The sequence below is a fragment of the Apium graveolens genome, chromosome 6 (assembly GCF_009905375.1).
Source record: "Apium graveolens cultivar Ventura chromosome 6, ASM990537v1, whole genome shotgun sequence".
Classification (NCBI taxonomy): domain Eukaryota; kingdom Viridiplantae; phylum Streptophyta; class Magnoliopsida; order Apiales; family Apiaceae; genus Apium; species Apium graveolens.
The window spans coordinates 147544851-147567382 of record NC_133652.1 but is presented as its reverse complement, the minus strand read 5'-3'; the positions used below and the strand labels follow the sequence as shown (position 1 = coordinate 147567382).

General features: G+C 37.4%; 2 non-coding genes across 2 annotated transcripts; one reads left to right on the top strand and one right to left on the bottom strand.

Annotated features, from left to right (window-relative positions):
• Positions 1-1250: 1250 nt before the first annotated feature.
• On the bottom strand, positions 1251-1357 carry LOC141670079 (small nucleolar RNA R71). The gene has a single exon (XR_012554327.1). It is a non-coding gene; the product is annotated as a small nucleolar RNA R71 (small nucleolar RNA).
• Positions 1358-18439: 17082 nt separating this feature from the next.
• LOC141669182 (small nucleolar RNA R71) lies at positions 18440-18546 on the top strand. Its single transcript, XR_012553472.1, has one exon. It is a non-coding gene; the product is annotated as a small nucleolar RNA R71 (small nucleolar RNA).
• Positions 18547-22532: the final 3986 nt, after the last annotated feature.

The following is a 22532-nucleotide window of genomic DNA, read 5'->3' as shown; positions in this document are numbered from 1 at the left end:
TTATGAATTTTAATAATTAATTGTTTCGATATCTTGGTGTATGGTGATTGATTGATATCCTAGTATTGGTTGTGCTTATTTGTCTTATATGCGTAGCTAACATATAAGATAGCATGTTAATCTCTATTGAAGCGACAGTGAATATAGAGGTTTAGAACTTGCCATGCTAGCATAGGTTCATGTATGTGTATGCATGATTCGTAGGTAACCCTAACCGTTTTACTTGCCCTATGTAATCATTATGGATAACTTATGCTTAAACCGTTATATTGTCAAATTCTATAGACATATAGGGTCTCAATATAATTGGTGCCTATTCAGCTTCTATCTCTTTTGTGGATGTCTGGTAGAATGGTACTCGTGCAACGAAAGTTGGCGTTTATCAGTTTCGTGTTATCTGATTAGTGTCATCACCATCACATGCTAAGGTTAAGAACAATGACTTTGAATGAAGTAGTAATGAAGTTAGAATCCCATGTTTGTCATATATAGTAATTCAACCTCAATTCTCTTAGTTAATGTTATTTAGTTTAATCTCTTAGTTTAATAAAAACCCAATTTGTTATTTTTCTTAGCATTGAATGATAATCATACATTATTGCTTAGGTGCATAAATTGAACTTAATCTAAACCAGTCTCTGTGGGAACGAATCTGATTTATATCTTATACTACTTGCGAACGAGTATACTTGCGTGAATATTAGCGCGTGTTTTCGCCCTAACAAGTTTTTGGCGCCGCTGCCGGGGACTCGGTGTTAATTTTTAGTTTATGTGCTTGTCATCAGTGGTCGTTAAAGTTCACTGACTCAGATTCTTTTACTTTCACGATTTATTTGTTTGTGTTTCAGGTACTCATTATAATGGGAGATCCAGCAGTACGAACGAATGCCTTGATGGATTTTTCTCAACCCAAGATCAATGACATTCAATCTAGCATTGTCAGGCCAACTATCACAGCTAATACCTTTGAGATCAAGCCTGGCATAATTCAATGGGTACAGACTTCAGTCCAGTTTTGGGGTTCTCCAACGGAAGATCCCAATACACACATTAGGGATTTCATAGAGATCTGCGACACCTTCAGGTTCAATGGTGTTTCTGAAGATGCTGTGAAGCTGAGACTGTTCCCATTCTCTCTGAGGGACAAGGATAAGAGCTGCTTACACTCTCTACCAGCTGGTTCGATTACTACTTGGGAAGATCTTGCTCAGAAGTTTCTTACTAAATTCTTCCTTATGGCAAAGACAGCTACAATCAGGAATGCTCTTACTCAATTTGCGCAGCAATCAGGAGAATCTTTATATGAAGCTTGGGAGCGCTACAGAGAGATGCTTAGGAAGTGTCCTCATCATGGAATGCCTAATTGGATGATCATCAATTGTTTTTACAATGGATTGGGAGCACAGTCCAGACCCATGCTCGATACAGCAGCAGGTGGAGCATTATGGGCAAAGAGCTATGAGGAAGCTTATGATCTAATTGAACTGATGGCTGCTAATGAATATCAATATCCAACCCAGAGATTTCCACAGGGAAAGGTAGCAGGAGTTCTTGAGGTGGATACATCTATGGCTATCACTGCTCAACTAAAGGCATTGTTTATGAAGATCGATTCTCTGGCTAACTATGGTGTTAAGCAGATAATTAGTGTTTGTGAGCTATGTGTCGGTTTGCATGCGACGGAGCAATGCACTATATCTAGTGACTCAGCTCAGTTTGTGAGCAACTTTCAGAGATCTCAGCAACCAGTTCTAGACACTTATCATCTTGATAACTGGAATCATCCTAACTTCAGCTGGAGCAACAATCAGAATACGATGCAACAGCCATTCCAGCAGTTTGGAAAGAAGCTATTCAACCTTCCCGGTTTTCAGCAACAAATTACACCAAAACAACAAACTCATGGTGCATGTCTATCTTCGAATGAAAAATCTGAATTGGAGGAGTTGCGGCTTATGTGCAAAAACCAGGCTCTTATATGCCAAATCCAGGCTATTTCTATCCAGAATCTGGAGAACCAAATAGGGCAAATTGCTAACGCCTTATTGAATCGACCACCAGGAATGCTTCCTAGTGCTACAGAAGCGAATCCAGGAAAGAAGGAAGTTGAAGAATAGGTGAACGCCATCACCTTGAGGTCTGGAAAGGTCGCAAGCCCCCAAATTCAGCAAGACGAAGAGCCTGAAAATTCTCAAGTTCCAGAATCTGAAGTTTTGGCTGAAGAAGATGTGTAGAAGGAAGTAGAGGTGGAACCAAGAGGGTAATACAGGGGAGAAACATATCTATCCTCCACCTCCTTTTCCATAGAGGTTGCAGAAGAAAAAGCTGGATAAGTCGTTTGAGAAGTTTTTGGAGGTGTTGAAGAAACTTCATATCAACATACCTTTCGCTGAAGCTCTTGAAAAGATGCCTAGCTATGCGAGGTTTATGAAAGGTATTCTCTCTCGGAAAGTGAAGCTCGATGACTTAGAGACTGTTGCTCTAACGGAGGAATGCAGTGCTGTGCTGCAACAGAAGTTGCCTCCGAAGCTTAAAGATCCTGGAAGCTTCACTATTCCTTGCACCATCGGAAACTTGTCATTCAACAAATGTTTATGTGATTTAGGAGCTAGCATCAATCTAATGCCCTTATCTATCTTCAAGAATCTTGGTCGTCCTGATCCGAAACCAACATACATGTCATTGCAACTAGCTGACCGTTCCATCACTTATCCACGAGGTATAGTGTAGGATGTCTTGGTCAAGGTGGATAAACTCTTCTTCCCTGCTGACTTTGTAATTCTTGATTTCGAGGAAGATAAGAAGATTCCCATTATCTTGGGAAGACCATTCTTGGCTACAGGCTGAACTATGATTGATGTGCAAAAAGGAGAGCTTTCGATGAAGGTTTACGATCAAAAGGTCACTTTTAATGTGTTCAAGGAAATAAAGTTACCCACATCTAAAGAGGAGTGCTTTAAAGTAGAGCAAATTCTGGTTTTGAATGCACCTCCGTGGAAGAGAAAGTTGGATTTGCCATTTAATTCTCTTGGGTTAGCAGAGTTGAAAATTTTTCAGGAGCGTTTTGAACCATTTATTCAATAAGCTCCCACACTTGAGCTCAACCGGAAGCCAGATCACTTGAGTTATTCATTCTTAGGTGAACCCCCTGACAAGGGGTTTGGATATATTTTTGACGATGTAGAGGGTGACCGACCGGTTTCTGCCGTGCCTATAGAGGGTTCTTCTCATGTGCAACAGGTAGTTGATAGGACTGGTATTGGTGATGCACAGTATAGAAGATTGACTAAGCGTATGGACGCCATGCATGTCATCCATCGATATTTTGCTGAAGATTTGACACACGCTTTCGGTATTGTTGTTCGAGACACTGGTGGCGAGGTTGATTGGCCACCTGATCCTCCACCCGATAAGGGTGACTCTCCTGCTAATTAGGTATGCCTGAAATCCTTATTATTACCTTCAATGAGGACATTGAAAATTTTAAGTATGGGGGTGATAATGTAAGGATTAGTAGTATGTGTCCATATAGATTCATATAGATTCATATTGCATGTTTAGTTGTAGTTCATTCATATTTTTGCATGATTGTTCATTTAGGACATATTTGTTTATTTTTATATGATTTCATATAGTTGCATTTGTATGCATATTTAGCATGATCCCTTAAGATGAACTATGATATTTGATAAGTTAATGTTGATTTGAGTGTGGTGATGACGAATATAGGGATGTTTAAATCTTAATGAATTGATTTGCATGCCAGAAATAAATATTTTCACAAAGTCTTATAGGGTTGCTTTTGATCTAGATCATGATCATACTTGTTTGTTGTTGAGATTTAATCACTTGGTTATATTTAGAATTTGTGATATTCTCGTAATGACGTAAAAACACTGATTTTTTTTATCTGGAGAAAAACTTGGATTTCATTGCTAGTTGTTGTAAGGCTAGGCATCAAATGGCTAGTAGCCGGCTCATATTTTTATGAGTAGTCTAGGGTTGAATGAGATGGAGCGAAACACACTCATTCAGAAATTGTTGAAAAAAAAAGAAAAAAAAAGAAAAAAAGAGAAAAAAAAGAAAGAAAAAGTATGTGTTTATGCATAATTGATCAAGAGTGAGCTCTTTAATACTCGAGTTATTAAGTTCTATGGGACTTTGTGCCTAGTGACCTAAGGCTTTTATAGTTTGGGATCCGCTAACCTAACGCTCGCTACATGGGTATTATTGCATAAGTCTTTTGGGACCTCATTCATTGCACGGTCAAATAAGCATCTTTGCTATGTGTTCAATAATAGTGTGAATCATTGTATAACTCTAGTAGAAAGGAGGTGTTGTTAGTCATAATGCGTTTATTGTCTATTCTGTTTATAAACTTTTGATTGTTTCGATGATAGATAAGTTATGGTTATTGTTCTAGTATCGAGAGTATATCTGTTAAGCATCCACACACGCACGTTTCTGGTTTATGAGTTGGTTTATGGGATTTATTCGAACTCTGTTTCAAGTTATTGCATTCTTATAGGCATTGGCTTATTCATTTGGTAATGGTTATTCTGAGGGGATCGATTGCATTATCATTTAGTTACATTCACGTAGTTGCATTCATGTATTAGGTTTGTTTTGTAGTTTTGAGTCTGTTTATGCTTGAGAACAAGCATCGATTCAAGTTTGGGGGTGTGATAAGTGGATTTTATATCCACTTAAAATGTTTTATTACAAGCTTAAATTGGTGTTTTGGACTCAAGTTGTTGGTAATTGATGTGTTTTTGTGTTATTGCATTTCAGGTATCAGTTAAATGAAGAAAAGAGCTTTTAAAGGAAATATGATAAAAAAGTGATCAGAATTGGAAGCCAAGGCCATTTTCAAGGTTTAGAGAATCTTAATAGCTTCGCGTGGGCAGTTGAATCGCCTAATTCTGACGAGTAGAACTCAAGTTATGGCTAAAACAAGATTCATCAGAAATTTTTCCAGACAGGAGCTGAGCGCCCGCCCAGAGAGCTGAGCGGCCGCCCAGGGAGCTGTGAGTGGCCGCCCAGGGAGCTGAGCGCCTGCCCAGGAGAGCTGAGCGGCCGCCTAAGGCGCGGCTGGTCGCTGATTTCGCTGAAAAAGTCTTTTTTAAGTGGAATTTGACGATTTTAAGGGTCCAGATCCACTAGGGGCGTATATATACTTAAAAAAAAGGGTTTTCATCATCCGGGAAGATTGGGATACCAAGGAGAAGACCTAGAAGCACTGAACAACTCCGAAAAAGAAGATCTTGTTTTCAACTTGTGATTCTTTGAATTAGTTGTAACTTTGGATGCTCGTTTTCGTTCTTGTTGAACCTAGATCTCGTTTATTCATACTTTAATTATTATTCAGTTTATTAAGACCTTGTTTATATCATGCTTTCATTGGAACCCATGGTGATGATGAGTTCAATTATGGGATAATCGTTGTCATGGGGTTCTAGCGGATTTACTTATGAATTTCAATAATTAATTGTTTCGATATCTTGGTGTGTGGTGATTGATTGATATCCTAGTATTGGTTGTGCTTATTCATCTTATGTGCATAGCTAACATATAAGATAGCGTGTTAATCTCTATTGAAACGACAGTGAATATAGAGGTTTAGAACTTGCCATGCTAGCATAGGTTCATGTATATGTATGCATGATTCGTAGGTAACTCTAACCGTTTTACTTGCCCTATATAATCATTATGGATAACTTATGCTTAAACCGTTATGTTGTGAAATTCTATAGATATATAGGGTCTCAATATAATTGGTGCCTATTCAGTTTCTATCTCTTTTGTGGATGTCTGGTAGAATGGTACTCGTGCAACAAAAGTTGGCGTTTATTAGTTTCGTGTTATCAGATTAGTGTCATCACCATCACATGCTAAGGTTAAGAACAATGACTTTGAATGAAGTAGTAATGAAGTTAGAATCCCATGTTTGTCATATATAGTAATTCAACCTCAATTTTCTTAGTTAATGTTATTTAGTTTAATCTCTTAGTTTATAAAAACCCAATTTGTTATTTGTCTTAGCATTGAACGATAATCATACATTGTTGTATAGGTGCATAAATTGAACTTAACCTAAACCAGTCTCTGTGGGAACGAATCTGATTTATATCTTATACTACTTGCGAACGCGTATACTTGCGTGAATATTAACACATGTTTTCGCCCTAACAAATACGCCTCAGCTCGTCTCGAAGTATCTGAACCAATGTCTGCGCTAAACGGAAAATCCTGTAAAACTCCGCAAAAGAAGGCGACCCCTCATGTGTCAAATCATCCAACTCCCAGGTAGCACTCATCAAAGCAGACTGTAACCTCTGCCTCATCATATAATCTGGTTGTAAGGTGGTTAACGGTGCTCGGTCTCTCTGATCAAATAAATGCATATTCTCTCTACACTGAGCTCTCCAGTACTCAGCGTCATCTCTCATAACACTATACTCATGGTACATTACCATATGTGGTTGTGCAACCTGACCCACTGACGCCTGCGACGGAACCCTCGACATCCCTGCACCCTACTGTGGTAACCCCAACTGTAAATCCACATCATGCTCACCTATTCCCTCAACTGGGATCATCTGAAATTTGTCTGGCTCTGGGGCATGTACTGGTATAGGAGGTAACACTGGTGGTGGTGGAAGCTCTGGCTCAATCCCCGGTATAAACTGAAGCTCTACTGGAACTGGAAGTGGGATCATCGGGTCAAAGAACTACAATGGATCAAACATCTCTATAGGGTCATGAACTATCCCCTGCACTGGGGGTGTTGGCTCCTGTGGCAATGGTGGTGGAGGTGGAAGAGGAGGAAACATGAACTCAAATACTGGTGGCACAACTGGTGCGACTGGCCCGGTAACTGTCCTCTCAGAATAAGCCGAATAACCTGATGACGCCATCTGATAATATACCAAAGAAAGACGAAAGGTCACTAAATCATTCCTAGAACTAACACCTTCCTATCCTAATCTTATCTAAATCATAACACTACTCTTCCTATTTGACTATTTCTATCTTATGTGATCTCCCTATCTTATCTTAACCCTAATGTTCTTATTTTCAGGGACCAAACCTACATCTCTGATGCCAAACCTGTAACGCCTTCCAGACCTGGGGTATAAGTCTGGGGGTTACTAGCTAATCTCCAAACCTGTACAATCTGATTAACAAATAATAAAGAAATGAATCTAAACCCCTTTAACACTAACCAGGATCTTTTTAGGTTGAAGTATGAAAATAAGAACCACTAACTACTTTATTACAAACCAAATTCAAAATCTTACAAACTCTCTTTATTACAAACCATTGTCTAACCAGTTTTAAACTAATTTCATCTTTTATTCAAACCCACACACTAACTATCTACATTCCACCTATTCGGGCATCTCAAAGTTTTCTTCCTGAATTGGGATCAACACCTTGGGTATGAGAGGATCCTGAGGCTTGACCCGCTTCTTTACCACTTGAGTCCTGATGGGTTTCATATTCCTTCTTAACTGAAAACAATAAGGTGAATAACAACAAAAAGGGGTGAGCCAAAACTTGCTCAACAAGTCCACAAAATATAAACAGTGTTTAAGCAGTTTAAGTGAATCGGTAACCTGGGTATATCTGCAAAGATATAACCCCGCGAGAATAGAAAGAAGGCCATTGCTAGCAAGTACAAATGAACTAAACTGGACACAAGTTTTCATCTATACCCTGCTTATCAGCCAATATACAGTGCAAATCTATATCCCACTATATAGATCCAGTCGGACACCCAGGCACTACGGCCCATCTCAAGGATCCGGTTATGTCCCGGTCCCTAGGATTAAGTAAACTTAATCCCCAAAAGCATCACTATCCAGTCCATGAAGTAGCAACCGGAACAATCGGTATGCTTTGACATATTCTAATCACCAGAATATATCAATATATGTGAATAACAATTGGAATATGAACAATGAATTTAAAGGAAAATGAGAAATCAAGAATCGAAAGGAAATATGAACAAGAATCAAAAGAGTGCAAGCGTGATAAGAATCTGAAGAAATATCACTATTCTGAAATTAGAATAGGGAAAAAACTTGCCTTCTGCGCGACTCACTTCAATTGTATCACCTTTGTCTTTCACTGGCTCAACCTACCTCGCTGGCTTACTTCTGTTAGAGAAATAGACTGGTTTAGTCATTTCATACTTCAATTGCGTCTTGAACCGACTTCACATCGTTCCTATTGTCTACCCATGCACTTATGACTGACTCGTTTATCATATATTAACAAGTAAGACTCGATTAACCACATAATACACATAAGCACATAAACACATAATCATTTTTATAGTTAAAATAATTTTTAGAATCAAAATCGACTCGCTGATCGCTCAACTGATCATTATCTGACTCGTTTCCTATTTTTCGGAATTTTTCGGACTCGTCTCGGCACACAATTCGACTGAGAATCAAACAATTAACAAGGTAAACTAATTTCTAGAAGAAATTAGGTTTTAATATTATTTTTAATGAAAATAATTTATTTTTCTGAGTCAAAGGGCCTTCGTTTCGCTCGAATCGGACTAACGGTCTATTTAATATCAATTAAACACGGACAATTCAAATTATTATTCAATATAAATAATTATTACTAATTTTTAAACCCTAAAAATAATTTTCAATAAATCATAATAAATTCATTTTAATTCCAAAAGTTATAGAAAAATCATTTTTAATTCTAATTTTTCTTAAATAATTATTTAAAAATTATTTTTAGGGTTTAAAAATTAGTAATAATTATTTATATTGAATAATAAATTGAATTGTCCGTGTTTACTTGATATTAAATAGACCGTTAGTCCGATTCGAGCGAAACGAAGGCCTTTTGATTCAGAAAAATGAATTTTTTTCATTAAAAATAATATTAAAACCTAATTTCTTCTAGAAATTAGTTGACCTTGTTAATTGTTTGATTATTAGTCGAATTGCGTGCGGAGACGAGTCCGAAAATTTCCGAAAAATAGGAAACGAGTCAGATAATGATCAATTGAGCGATCAGCGAGTCGATTTTGATTCTAAAAATTATTTTAACTATAAAAATGATTAGTTTATGTGCTTATGTGTATTATGTGGTTAATCGAGTCTTACTTGTTAATATATAATATACGAGTCAGTCATAAGCGCATGGGTAGACAATACGAACGATGTGAAGTCGGTTCAAGACGAAATTGATATGAAATGACTAAACCAGTCTATTTCTCTAACAGAAGTAAGCCAGCGAGGCAGGTTGAGCCTATGAAAGACAAAGGTGATACAATTGAAGTGAGTCGCGCAGAAGGCAAGTTTTTCCCCTATTCTAATTTCAGAATAGTGATATTTCTTCAGATTCTTATCACGCTTGCACTCTTTTGATTTTTGTTCATATTTCCTTTCGATTCTTGATTTCTCCTTTTCCTTTGAATTTATTGTTCATATTCCAATTGTTATTCACATATATTGATATATTCTGGTGATTAGAATATGTTAAAGCATACCGATTATTCCGGTTGCTACTTCATGGACTGGATAATGATACTTTTGGGGATTAAGTTTACTTAATCCTAAGGACCGGGACATAACCGTATCCTTGAGATAGGCCGTAGTGCCTGGGTGCCCGAATGGATCTATATAGTGGGATATAGATCTGCACTGTATCCTGGCTGATCAGCAGGGTATAGATGCGAACTTGTGTTCAGTTTAGTTCGTTTGTACTCGCCAGCAATGGCCTTCTTTCTATTCTCGCGGGGTTATATCTTTGCAGATATACCCAGATTACCGATTCACTTAAACTGCTTAAACACTGTTTATATTTTGTGGACTTGTTGAGCAATTTTTGGCTCACCGCTTTTTATTGTTATTCACCTTATTGTTTTCAGTTAAGAAGGAATATGAAACCCATCAGGACTCAAGTAGTAAAGAAGCGGGTCAAGCCTCGGGATCCTCTCATACTCAAGGTGTTGATCCCAATTCAGGAAGAAAGCTTTGAGTTGCCCGAACAGGTGGAGTGTAGATAGTTAGTGTGTGGGTTTTAATAAAAGATGAAATTAGTTTAAAACTGGTTAGAAAATGGTTTGTAATAAATAGAGTTTGTAAGATTTTGAATTTGGTTTGTAATAAAGTAGTTAGTGGTTCTTGTTTTCATACTTCAACCTAAAAAGATCCTGGTTAGTGTTAAAGGGGTTTAGATTCATTTCTTTATTATTTGTTAATCAGATTATACAGATTTGGAGATTAGCTAGTAACCCCCAGACTTATACCCCAGGTCTGGAGGGCGTTACAAGACATCTTGAGGAGTCAAGGCCTTGTCATTACTTCCTAGAATAGTAACATATTCATCTCTAAACCTAGCCAAGACCTGATTCATCTCCAAAACAAAATCCTCAGATAGCCATGCATCTACATTCCCATCTTGTTCTGCATCATTTACAATTTTCTCCTTCTGTTGTTCAACTTCTTCATTCTATGTTAGTAGAATGGCTTGATAGTCCTGGTTGCTCATATCTGAAGTAAGTAGATGCTGTGAAATGTTGGCTAGACCAGAAATCTGCTCAACAAGAAGATCATCCACAGTTGTAGGTTGAGAGTCAGTTGTTTGCAACCATTGTGAGATGTTGTGTGGTTGTTGAGGTTGAGAGGTTGAAGGTTGGTTTGTATGGTTAGAACCACCTGTGACAGGAGTCACAGTTTGACTCACAAATTTCTCTGTGTTTATGACAGTGTGTTGTCCTTCACTTGTAGTGGGAACCTCCAATTGAATTGTAAGGGATTTGACTGGGTTACTTTCATGTACACCAACCTCAAACCCCTGTGCTTCTTGCAAAGCACTGTCACATGAATGTGATATAATTGCCTCTCCCATAGTAGGGTCATTGGCAATTGTACTCCCAGCTTCAATTGTTAGAGCAATTTCAGCCAAGGTTTTGAGGGGAGTTGTTCATGTGACAAGTACCTCCAATTCAACTGGAGAGGATTTAGATAGCTCCCTCTCAGAAGTACTACCCTCAAACCTTACAGTCTATGAAGACTAATTTGCACATGAAGGTGCATTTGTGATCACCATGGGGTCTTCAGTAAAAACTGATGAATCCCTCATATTTGTGATGGTGTCATCAAGGTCTACCCCAGCTAGTAGCCTCTCACCATATAAGTTTGGTGTCTGGGTGGTGAGCAAGGTTTCTTGAACCATGTCACTTGAGTGAGTTTGCACTTGAGAAATAGAGTCAAGTGCAGTATGTAAAGAAGAAATTTGAGAGACTAAGAGTTATTGATCAGTAGTGAGTGTTGATAGCTCCCCCTGAATGGATGAGGGAGCTTCAAGGGATGTGCTCTCATTGTTTGTGCCATCCTTGTTTCTCCTTCTATACACTTGTATTTGATCAAGTGATGGTTGTGCAGACTCTTTACAGGGTGCATTTGGGAGAATGCTCTTTTCAATAGAGACACCCTGTTGTGAGGATGCCCCTAGACTCTGTTCAAGTCCCTTGTTTACAACTCATCCTTTTAAGAGGATGCAGAGATGTCTAGAGTGGTCAACTCAGTTTGCTTAACCTTCTTTGGTTTTCTGACCAAGGGTGACTCAATTGGTGTTTGTTCCTCACCACTCTCACTCAATACAGTAAGGGTTATCTCCTTTCTCTTCTTTTTACTCACTACACCCTTTTTGAGAGGATGAAGAGGTTGGTTTCCTAACTGCTATTGGTTTTGAAGAAGTAGGCTCAACATGGGAAGGTCCCTGTGGGTATGCCTGTGTTTGTGCTTCCACGGGCTCAGGAACCATTGTTGCACTAGGTTGAACTTCATTTGTTCTCATGTCAAGCATGGGATAAGGATATGTCTTAAATATTTCAATCATGAAATGTATTAACCTAAGACCCACATGTACCTTATTCTTAGTAGTAAGTGATCCAAATAGGAATTTGGACACTTGCTTACAGTTGCCTATTAATGACCTATCTACACCTTCAAGCATGTGTATGTCATTTAATTTATGATTTAAAACAGACATAATAAATCTAGGAAGAAAAATTTCTTTACCTCTTGAAGTGAATGACATGATGAGCCTGGTGTTAATTTTCCTCCAGAATGTAGTGTCCTACATTAATATATTTGTTGTGAGCCATTGAGTAGACCAGCTTCTGAACAACACTAGAAATGTTGTCAAATCCTGATTTCCTGCATGTGAAAGCTCTTATCACAGAATCAAACAGAAAGGACCACTCCCTTCTCAGATTTTTCTTGTTCAAGATAGCCAAGTTAATCTTCTCAGAGTAGTTGATAAAATCCAAGAATTCATACAGCTGCTCCTGAGTTGGAATCCCTACTAGCTTGTCAGTTGGAATGTTCCAGGCCAGGTTCATATCAACTTCAGTTATCTCAACCTGTTGTCCTTTGATTTGACAGTTAACCACTAGACTTGAAGATTGGTCTTCATGCACAACTGTCCTAGCTACAGCTTTGTTCCAGAAATCCCCCAATACATCCAGATAGAGAACTGGGTTAGCTGTAAGAGCTCTAACAAAGTAAGTTTCAGATAAGAACTTGACAAAGCTTTTGAAAGCTTTAGGTGTTTGATTGGCATCTAAGAATGCAAGGAAGTTGATCTCCTTTGGGATGAAGGTACAATAATGTTTGCTGCCATTATTGTGAATGTGAAGATTAATGGGTAAAAGAAATTAGAGAGAAAGGATTAAAACGAGAGAGAAATCGGTTTGGAATTGAAAAATCTAGGTCACTTAGAGTTCTCGAGGGCGTAAGTATGTGTATGTCGAGATGTCTGGGTATTTATAGTAGAAATAAATGACTTGTTGAGAACTCAAAAATAGACGTTTGGAATTTGTCTATCGAGAAGTCATTTTGAAAAGTGAAAGAGATTTTGATAAGTCATTTTGTTTTATTTTTGTAGAGAACTAAAAATTAAGCTTATCGAGATGTTAAATAAATACCCAGTTTGTCCAAAATGGACTAAATTGTTCCCAATTTTTATTTGAATAAATCAAAATAAAATCAGAATAATTTTGCCAAAAGTATTTTAACAAAATAATTTATTGGATTAAACTATTTCAGTTATGAGTTATTTATAAGCCTAAAATTATACTTGTAGAGAACTCTGTAAATTAACACTTATAGAGAACTCTACAATGACTTATCGATAAGTCATAATAAAGCTTATCGAGAAGTCACTCGAGAAGTCAGAAAATTGACTCATCGAGAACTCACTCGAGAAGTCTTAAAATGACTTCTCGATAAGTCAATTAGACTTATCGATAACTCAGTTTTCTATATACTTCTGATCACTTTGATTCTGCCTTGCTAATTTTACATATTGAAAATGTAAATCAACATCCAGACAGTTTACTTAGAATTTGAGAAATTCCAAGTTGATTTTTGAATTTTGAAAAATAAATATGCAGAGATTTCTGAAACATTTATAATTCATATTTCAGTTAATTTCCAATTAATCAAATGAATTTTGATTTATTAGAAATTAATCTGCTGCAAAACATTAGCTGAGTTCTTGCCTTAGGATGAAGAATTAAGCATTCCAATTTCACCTGCAAGTCTAGTGAAAGTTTCTTCATCCAAAGGTTTAGTAAAAATGTCGCTAATTGTTTTTTAGTTCGAACAAAAAGGAAGGGATTCTAACTAACATGCAATTAACTAAGAATAAAAGTGATTGAATAAACTATATGAGACAAACATGGGATTCTAACTTCATTACTACTTGATTCAAAGTCATTGTTCTTAACATTAGCATGCAATGGTGATGACAACTAATCTAGATAATACGAAACTAGTAAACGCCAACTTTCGTTGTACGAATACCCAACTACCAGACATCCACAAAAGAGATAGAAGTGGAATAGACACCAATTATGTTGAGACCCTATATGTCTATAAAATTTGACAACTTAAAGGTTTAATGAACAAGTTATCTATCGTGATTACATATGGAAAGTAAGATGGTTAAAACTACCTACGAATCATGTATAATAGATACATGAAGCTATCCTAGCATGGCAAGTTCTAAATCTCTATATTCATTTTCACTTTAATAGAGATTAACACGATATCTTATATGTTAGCTACGCACATAAGACGAATAAGCACAACCAATACCAGGATATCAATCAATCATCACACACCAAGATATTAAAACAAATTAACTTTAGAAATCCATAAGTAAATTCGTTAGAACCCCACGATAATGATTAGTTCATAACCGAACTCATCGTCACCATGGGTTTCAATGAAAGCATGATAATAAACAATATAAGAGTATTATGGTTTAAAGACAAATTGAAAACAAGTATCCAAGTATCAACTATACTAAAGAAAATAAAAGTCTTCTTCTCCGTAGCCGTCTTGTGCTCTCTAGGTCTTCTTATTGTCTCCCCTCGCTCTTTGTTGTTAAAAACGTCTTTTTATTGGTATGTATAAGCTTCAGGATCAAACTAGGCTTCAAAATCTCCAAAACGAACTCGAATCAGGATTCTGGCTGAACGGACCAGTGCGGCCGCCCCGCATACTAGCGTGGGCGCACTCTGTTTCTGGAAGTCTGGCGCGGTCACCCCGCATTCCAGCGTGGTCGCGTCGTGCTACTGGATTTTGGCTCCTTTCCTTGTTTTGACTGCAGATTGAGTTTCGTTCATTCGATTTTGACGATCCAATAGTCCATGCGAAGATCTCAAGATCCTCTACAATTTAGAAATGGCCTTGACTTCATATTATTGACTCTTTTCAGCATATATTCAATAAAAGCTTCATTCTTCCTCCAACTAGTGCCTGAGATGCAAAAACACAAAAATACATCAAAATACCAACAACTCGAGTCCTAAACACCAACTTAAGCTTGTAATGAAGCATTCCAAGTAGATATAAATCCACTTATCATACCCCCAAACTTGAATCGATGCTTGTCCTCAAGCATAAATAGACTCAAATCTATAAACCTAATGCATGAATGCAACTACGTGAATGCAACTAAATGATAATGCAATCGATCCCCTCGGAAAAACCATAACCAAAATGAATAAGCCAACGCCTCTAAGAATGCAAAAACTCAAAACAGAGTTCGAATAAATCTCACAAATTAACTCACAAACTAGAAGGTGCGTGTGTAGAATGCTTAATAAAAATACTCTTGATACTAGATCAATAACTATAACTTATCTTTCATCAAAACAATCATATGTTTATAAACAGAATAGACGTTAAACACATAATGACTCTCAACACCTTATTTCTACTAGAGTTATACAAGGATTCATGCTATTATTGAACACATAACAAAGATGCTTATTTGACCGTGTAATGAATGAGGTCCCACAAGACTTATACAATAAAACCCATGTAACGAGCGTTAGGTTCGCGGATCCCAGACTATCAAAGCCTTAGGTCACTAAGCACAAAGTCCCCTAGAAGTTAATTGCTCGAGTATTAAAGAGCTCACTCTTGATCAATTATGCATAAACACATACTTTTTTTCTTTTTTTTTTTCTTTCTTTTCTTTTTCCCTTTTTTTCCTTTTCAACAATTTCTGAATGAGTGCGTTTCGCTTCATCTCATTCATCCCTAGACTACTCATAAATTGTGAGCCGGCTACTAGTCATTTGACGCCTATCCTTATTCACAACTAGCAATGAATTCCAAGTTTTTCTCCAATTTAAAAATTCAGTGTTCTTTTTGTCATTACAAGAATACCAAATATTCTAGATATAAACAAGTAATTAAATCTCAACAACTAAACAAGTATGATCATGATCTAGATCAAAATAAACCTATAAGACTTGTGATTTTTTCTCCTGGGCATGCAAATCAATTCATTAAGACTTAAAAATCCCTCTATTCGCCATCACTACACTTAAATCAACACCAACTTATCTATCAAAAAAATCTCATTCTAAGGGATCATGGTATATGCATGCACATGCAACTATATGAACTCACATGATACCATGAACAAATATGCAAACAAATATGATCTATATGAACAATCATGCAAAAATACAAATGAAATACAACTAAACATGCTACATGAATCTATATGAATCTATATGGACACACACAAACTAATCCTTACATTATCACCCCCAAACTTAAAATTTTCAATGTCCTCATTAAAGGTAATAATAAGGATTTCAGGCATACCTAGTTAGCGGGAGGATCACCCTCTTTGGGTGGAGGATCAGGTGGCTAATCAACCTCAACACTAGTGTCTTGGAATATAGTACCGAGAGCGTGTGTCAAATCTTCATCAAAATGTCTGTGGATTTCATGCATGGCCTCAATATGCCGAATCAACCTTTTATACTGCGCATCACCAAGACCAAACCTATCAACTGTATGTGGTGCACGAGAGGGACCATCTATAAGCACAGGAGGAATCGATCGGTCATCCTTTAGATTATCATAGATATATTCCAACCCCTTGTCAGGGGGTGCACCTAATAATGCATAACTCAAGTGATCTAGCAATGGGTTGAACTCAAATATGGGAGCTTCTTCAATAGACGGCTCGAGACGCTCTTGAGAAATTTTCAGCTCTGCTAACCCAAGAGAATTGAATGGCATATCCAACTTCCTCTTCCATGAAGGTGCATTAAAAACCTGCAGTTGATCTGCTCCTTCTTCATCTTCAATAACTGATTCCCCTATTAAGGATCTCTCTAAGGTATCTGACTTTGGCAATTGCTCAAGCTTCCAATTAACGATAGAGTCGACCCACTCTACATTAAAGAACTGCTCTTTATCTGTGGATAACTTTATTGCCTTGAACGCATTAAAAGTGACCTTCTGATGTTAAACCTTCATCGTAAGCTCTCCTTTTTGCACATCAATCATAGTTCGGCATGTAGCCAAAACTGGTCTTCCCAAGATGATGGGAATCTTCTTATCTTCCTCAAAATCCAGAAATACAAAATCAGCAGGGAAGATGAGTTCGTCCACCTTGACCAAGACATCCTCCACTATACCTCGTGGATAAGTGATAGGATGGTCAGCTAGTTGCAATGACATGTATGTCGGTTTCAGATCAGGTAGACCAAGCTTCTTGAAGATGGACAAGGGCATCAGATTGATGGTAGCTCCCAAATCACACAAGCATTTGTCGAAAGACAAGTTTCCAATAGTGCAAGGAATCGTGAAGCTTCCAGGATCCTTAAGCTTCGGAGGCAATTTCTGTTGCAGAACTGCACTGTATTCCTCCGTAAGAGCAACAGTCTCTATGTCATCGAGCTTCATTTTCTGAGAGAGAATACCTTTCATAAACTTCGCATAGTTAAGCATCTGTTCAAGAGATTCAGTGAAAGGTATGTTGATGTGAAGTTTCTTGAATACCTCCAGAAACTTAGCAAATTACTTATCTAACTTCTGCTTCTGCAGCCTCTTAGGAAAATGAGGTGGAGGATAGACCTGTTTCTTCCATATATTACCCTCAGGAGGAGTGTGTTCCACAGTTTTCTACCTTGATTCCACCTCGGCATCCTTCTGCACCACTTTTTCAGCTACAATCTCATTTTTTGGAATTGGCAAGGGTGCAGACGCACCTGCATTCTGGACAGAGTTTTCATACTCTTCTTCTTGCTGAATTTGGGGGCTTGCGACCTTTCTGGATCTCAAGGTGATGGCGTTCACCTATTCGTTAACTTCCCTCTTGCCTGAATTGGCTTCTGTATCACTAGAAAGCATTCCTGGTAGTCGATTAAAAAAGGTGTTAGCAATTTGCCCTATCTCGTTCACCAGAGTCTTGATAGAAACAGCCTGGCTTTGGCATATAAGAGCCTAGTTTTGCACATAAGCCTCAACTCCTCCAATTGAGATTTTTCATTCGAAGATTGACCTGCACCATGAGTTTGTTGTTGAACTTGGAGTTGTTTTCTTGGTGTAAATTGATGCTGAAAACCAGGAGGATTGAATTGTTTGTTTCCAAACTGCTAGAACGGTTGTTGCATAGCATTCTGATTGTTGTTCCAGCTGAAGTTAGGATGATTCCAGTTGTCAGGATGATAAGTGTCTGGAACTGGTTGCTGCGATCTCTGAAAGTTGCTCAAAAACTGAGCTGATTCACAAGATATAGCGCATTGCTCCGTCGCATGCAAACCTGCACACAGCTCACAAATACTGGTTATCTGATTAACATTATAGTTTGCCAGAAAATTGATCTTCATAGACAACGCCTTTAGTTGAGCAGTGATAACTATAGCTATATCCACTTCATGAACTCCTGCTACCTTGCCCTGTGGAAATCTCTGAGTTGGATACTGATATTCATTAGCAATCATCAGTTCAATTAGATCATAAGCTTCCTCATAGATCTTTGCCCATAATGCTCCACCTGATGCTGATCAAGTATGGGTCTTGACTGTGCTCCCAAACTGTTATAGAAGCAATTGGTGATCATCCAATCAGGTATGCCATGATGAGGACACTTCCTCAGCATCTCCTTGTAGTGCTCCCAAGCTTCACATTGATATTCTCCCGATTGCTGCGCAAATTGAGTAAGAGCATTCCTCATTGTAGCTGTCTTCGTCATAGGGAAGAATTTATTAAGAAATTTCTGAGCGAGATCCTCCCAAGTAGTGATAGAACCTGCTGGTAGAGAGTGTAACCAGTACTTAGCTTTATCCCTCAGAGAAAAAGGGAAAAGTCTCAGCTTCACAACATCTTCAGAAACATTGTTGAACTTGAAGGTGTCACAGATCTCGATGAAATCCCTAATATGCATATTAGGATCTTCCGTTGGAGAACCCCCAAACTGGATTGAATTTTGTACCATCTGAATCGTGTCAGGCTTGATTTCAAAGGTATTAGCTGCGATCGCTGGCCTGACAATGCTAGATTGAATGTCATTGATCTTGGGTTGAGAAAAATCCATCAACGCTTTTATTAGTGCTGCTGGATCTCCCATTGTAAACCATGAAAGTAAAAAAAATCCGAGTCAGTGAACTTTAACGACCACTGATGTCTAGCAAATAAACTAAAATTTAACACCGAGTCCCCAGCAGCGGCGCCAAAAACTTGTTATAGTGAAACACACGCTAAAATTACACGCAAGTATACGCATTCGCAAGTAGTATAAGATATAAATCAGATTCATACCCACGGAGACTGGTTAAGGTTAAGTTCAGATTATGCACTTATGCAACAATGTATGGTTATCGTTCAATACTAAGACAATAACAAGGTGAGATGTTTATAACTAAGATTAAACTAACATGCAATTAACTAAAAATAAAAGTGATTGAATAAACTATATGAGACAAATATGGGATTCTAACTTCATTACTACTTCATTCAAAGTCATTGTTCTTAACCTTAGCATGCAATGTTGATGACAACTAATTAGAAAATATGAAACTAGTAAACGGCAACTTTTATTGTACAAATACCCTACTACCAGACATCCAAAAAAGAGATAGAAGTTGAATAGACACCAATTATGTGGAGACCCTATATGTCTATAGAATTTGACAACATAAGGTTTAATGAACAAGTTATCTATCATGATTATATAGGGCAAGTAAGATGGTTAAAATTACCTACGAATCATGCATAATAATACATGAACCTATCCTAGCATGACAAGTTCTAAATCTCTATATTCACTTTCGCTTCAATAGAGATTAACACAATATCTTATATGTTAGCTACGCACATAAGACGAATAAGCACAACCAATATCAGGATATCAATTAATCATTACACACCAAGATATTAAAACAAATTAACTGTAGAAATCCATAAGTAAATCCGTTGGAACCCCACGATAACGATTAGTTCATAACTAAACTCATCGTCACCATGGGTTCCAATGAAAGCATGATAATAAACAATATAAGAGTATTAGGGTTCAAAGACAAATTGAAAACAAGAATCCAAGTATCTACTATACTAAAGAAAACAAAAGTCTTCTTCTCCGTAGCCGTCTTGTGCTCTCTAGGTCTTCTTATTGCTCTCCCTTTGCTCCTTGTTGTTAAAAACATCTTTTTATTGGTATATATAAGCTTCAGGATCGAACTGGGCTTCAAAATCTCCAAAATGAACTCGAATCAGGATTCTGACTAAACGGACCAGCGCGGCCACCCCCCATACCAGTTTGGGCGCGCTCTATTTCTGGAAGTCTGGCGCGGCCACCCCGCATTCCAGCGCGGGCGCATCGTGCTACAGGGTTTTGGCTCATTTTCTTGTTTTGGCTACAGATTAAGTTCCGTTCATCCAATTTCGACGATCCAATAGTCCACGCAAAGCTCTCAAGATCCTCTACAATTTGGAAATGGCCTTGCCTTCAGATTCTTGACTCATTTTGGCATATATTCAATAAAATCTCCATTCTTCCTCCAACTAGTGCCTGAGATGCAAAAACACAAAAACACATCAAAATACCAACAACTCGAGTCCTAAACACCAACTTAAGCTTGTAATGAAGCGTTCCAAGTAGATAAAAATCCACTTATCGCAATAATCCAATCATTCCTCTATAGCTTGAAATATCTACACTTTTGCCCTTTTTATCTTCATCCAACTTTGTTGCTGTAGACATAGGTGTAGATGCATATGAACAATCCATCATACCAAACTTTTTAATAAATATTTGATATGCTTAGTTTGGCTGATGAAGATTCCATCACTTCTTTGACTGACTTGAAGTCCAAGAAAGTAACTTAATTCCCCCATCATACTCATTTTATATTCACTCTGCATAAGCTTAGAGAATCTTTGGCACAACTTCTCATTAGTAGAACTAAAGATAATATCATCTACATAGATCTGTAATAGGATTATATCATTACCATGCTTCCTGTAGAAGAGAGTTTTGTCAATTATACCTCTAGTGAATCCATGCTTAATTAAAAATTCTGACAGTGTGTCATACCAAGCTCTAGGTGCTTGTTTAAGTCCATAGAGAGCCTTGAGTAGTTTGTATACAAAATTTGGAAATTCTGAATCTTCAAAGCCAGGTGGTTGTTGCATATAAACCTCTTCTTCCAACTCACCATTAAGGAATGCACTCTTCACATCCATTTAAAATACCTTGAAATTTAAATGTGCAACAAATTCCAGAAATCCTTATTTCTTCAAGTCTTACAACTGGAGCAAAAGTTTCATCATAATCAATTCCTTCCTCCTGTGAGTAGCCTTTTACAACCAGCCCTGCCTTGTTTCTGGTGACAATTCCATTTTCATCCATCTTATTCCTGTACACCCACTTTGTTCCAATAATAGTTCTGTTCTTTGGTGCAGGAACCAATTTCCAAAATTTGTTTCTCTCAAACTGATTTAACTCTTCTTGCATAGAAGATATCCAATCAGGATCAAGAAGGGCTTCCTCAGTTTTCTTTGGCTCAACTTGTGACAGAAAACATGTATAAAGGCATTCATTTGTAGTTGCACTTCTAGTCCTCAATCCAGCAGTTGGATCACCAATAATTGCTTCTATAGTGTGACTTCTATCCCACTTCCTTGTGTGAGTTTGTTGACTTGTGTTTTCTGCATCTTCTTCATTACTGACATGACTTCCAGAATTTTCTTCTCTTTCTCACCCTGAGTTTGTGCTATCAAATTCAGGTCCATGAGATGAGCTTCCACTCTCATGATTCACTTGTTCAGTTGGCTCTTCATTTATTCTGTAATTTGTGTTGACTTCATCTTCATCATCAGAATCACTATCAATGTTGAGATTTTCAAACTTAAGGGCTCCTGCTTTATTTTCATCAAGGCATTCTAAGCCTGGACACTTGTCATCATCAAAAGTAACATCTGTGCTTTCTATGATCTTCTTTTGCTCAATCACATAAACTTTATATGCAGTTCTTTCCAGTGAATATCCCAGAAAAATTGCCTCAAAAACTTTAGAGTCAAATTTTTCCACATATTTAGAGTTGTCCTTTAATACATGGCACTTGCTTCCAAACACATGAAGATGCTTTACAAAAATTGAGTAGGGTGATTTGCCAAGATTCTTGTTAATGAGATATATGTTTTGAGTATAGCATGCAGTGTTAACAGCCTCTTCCCAAAAACTAGTTGGCAACTTTGCATCTTATAGCATTGTTCTAGCAGCCTCCACCAATGTTCTATTCTTTCTCTCAACTACACCATTTTGTTGAGGTTATCCTAGATGCTGAGAATTCTTGAACAATGCATTTGTCTTTGAAGAATTCAGTTAAGGTTGTATTCTTGAATTTTGTTCCATTGTCACTCCTCAATCTTTTCACATAATTCTGATCTTCAACCTGCTTTTCAATCTTCTTGATGTGTTCAATTATGATGTGTGGAGTCTCATTCTTAGAATACATAGATTCTATCCATGTGTATCTTGACTAGTCATCCACCATCACAAGTGCATATCTTTTTTCTTGAAATTGACTGGACATTAACTGGTCCAAATAAATCCATATGAATAAGTTACAAATGTGCACTTATAGAATTCACAATTTTACTCATTTGACTTGATCTTTTCATTTTTCCTTTTTGACAAGCATCACAGACTTCAACTTGAGCAAA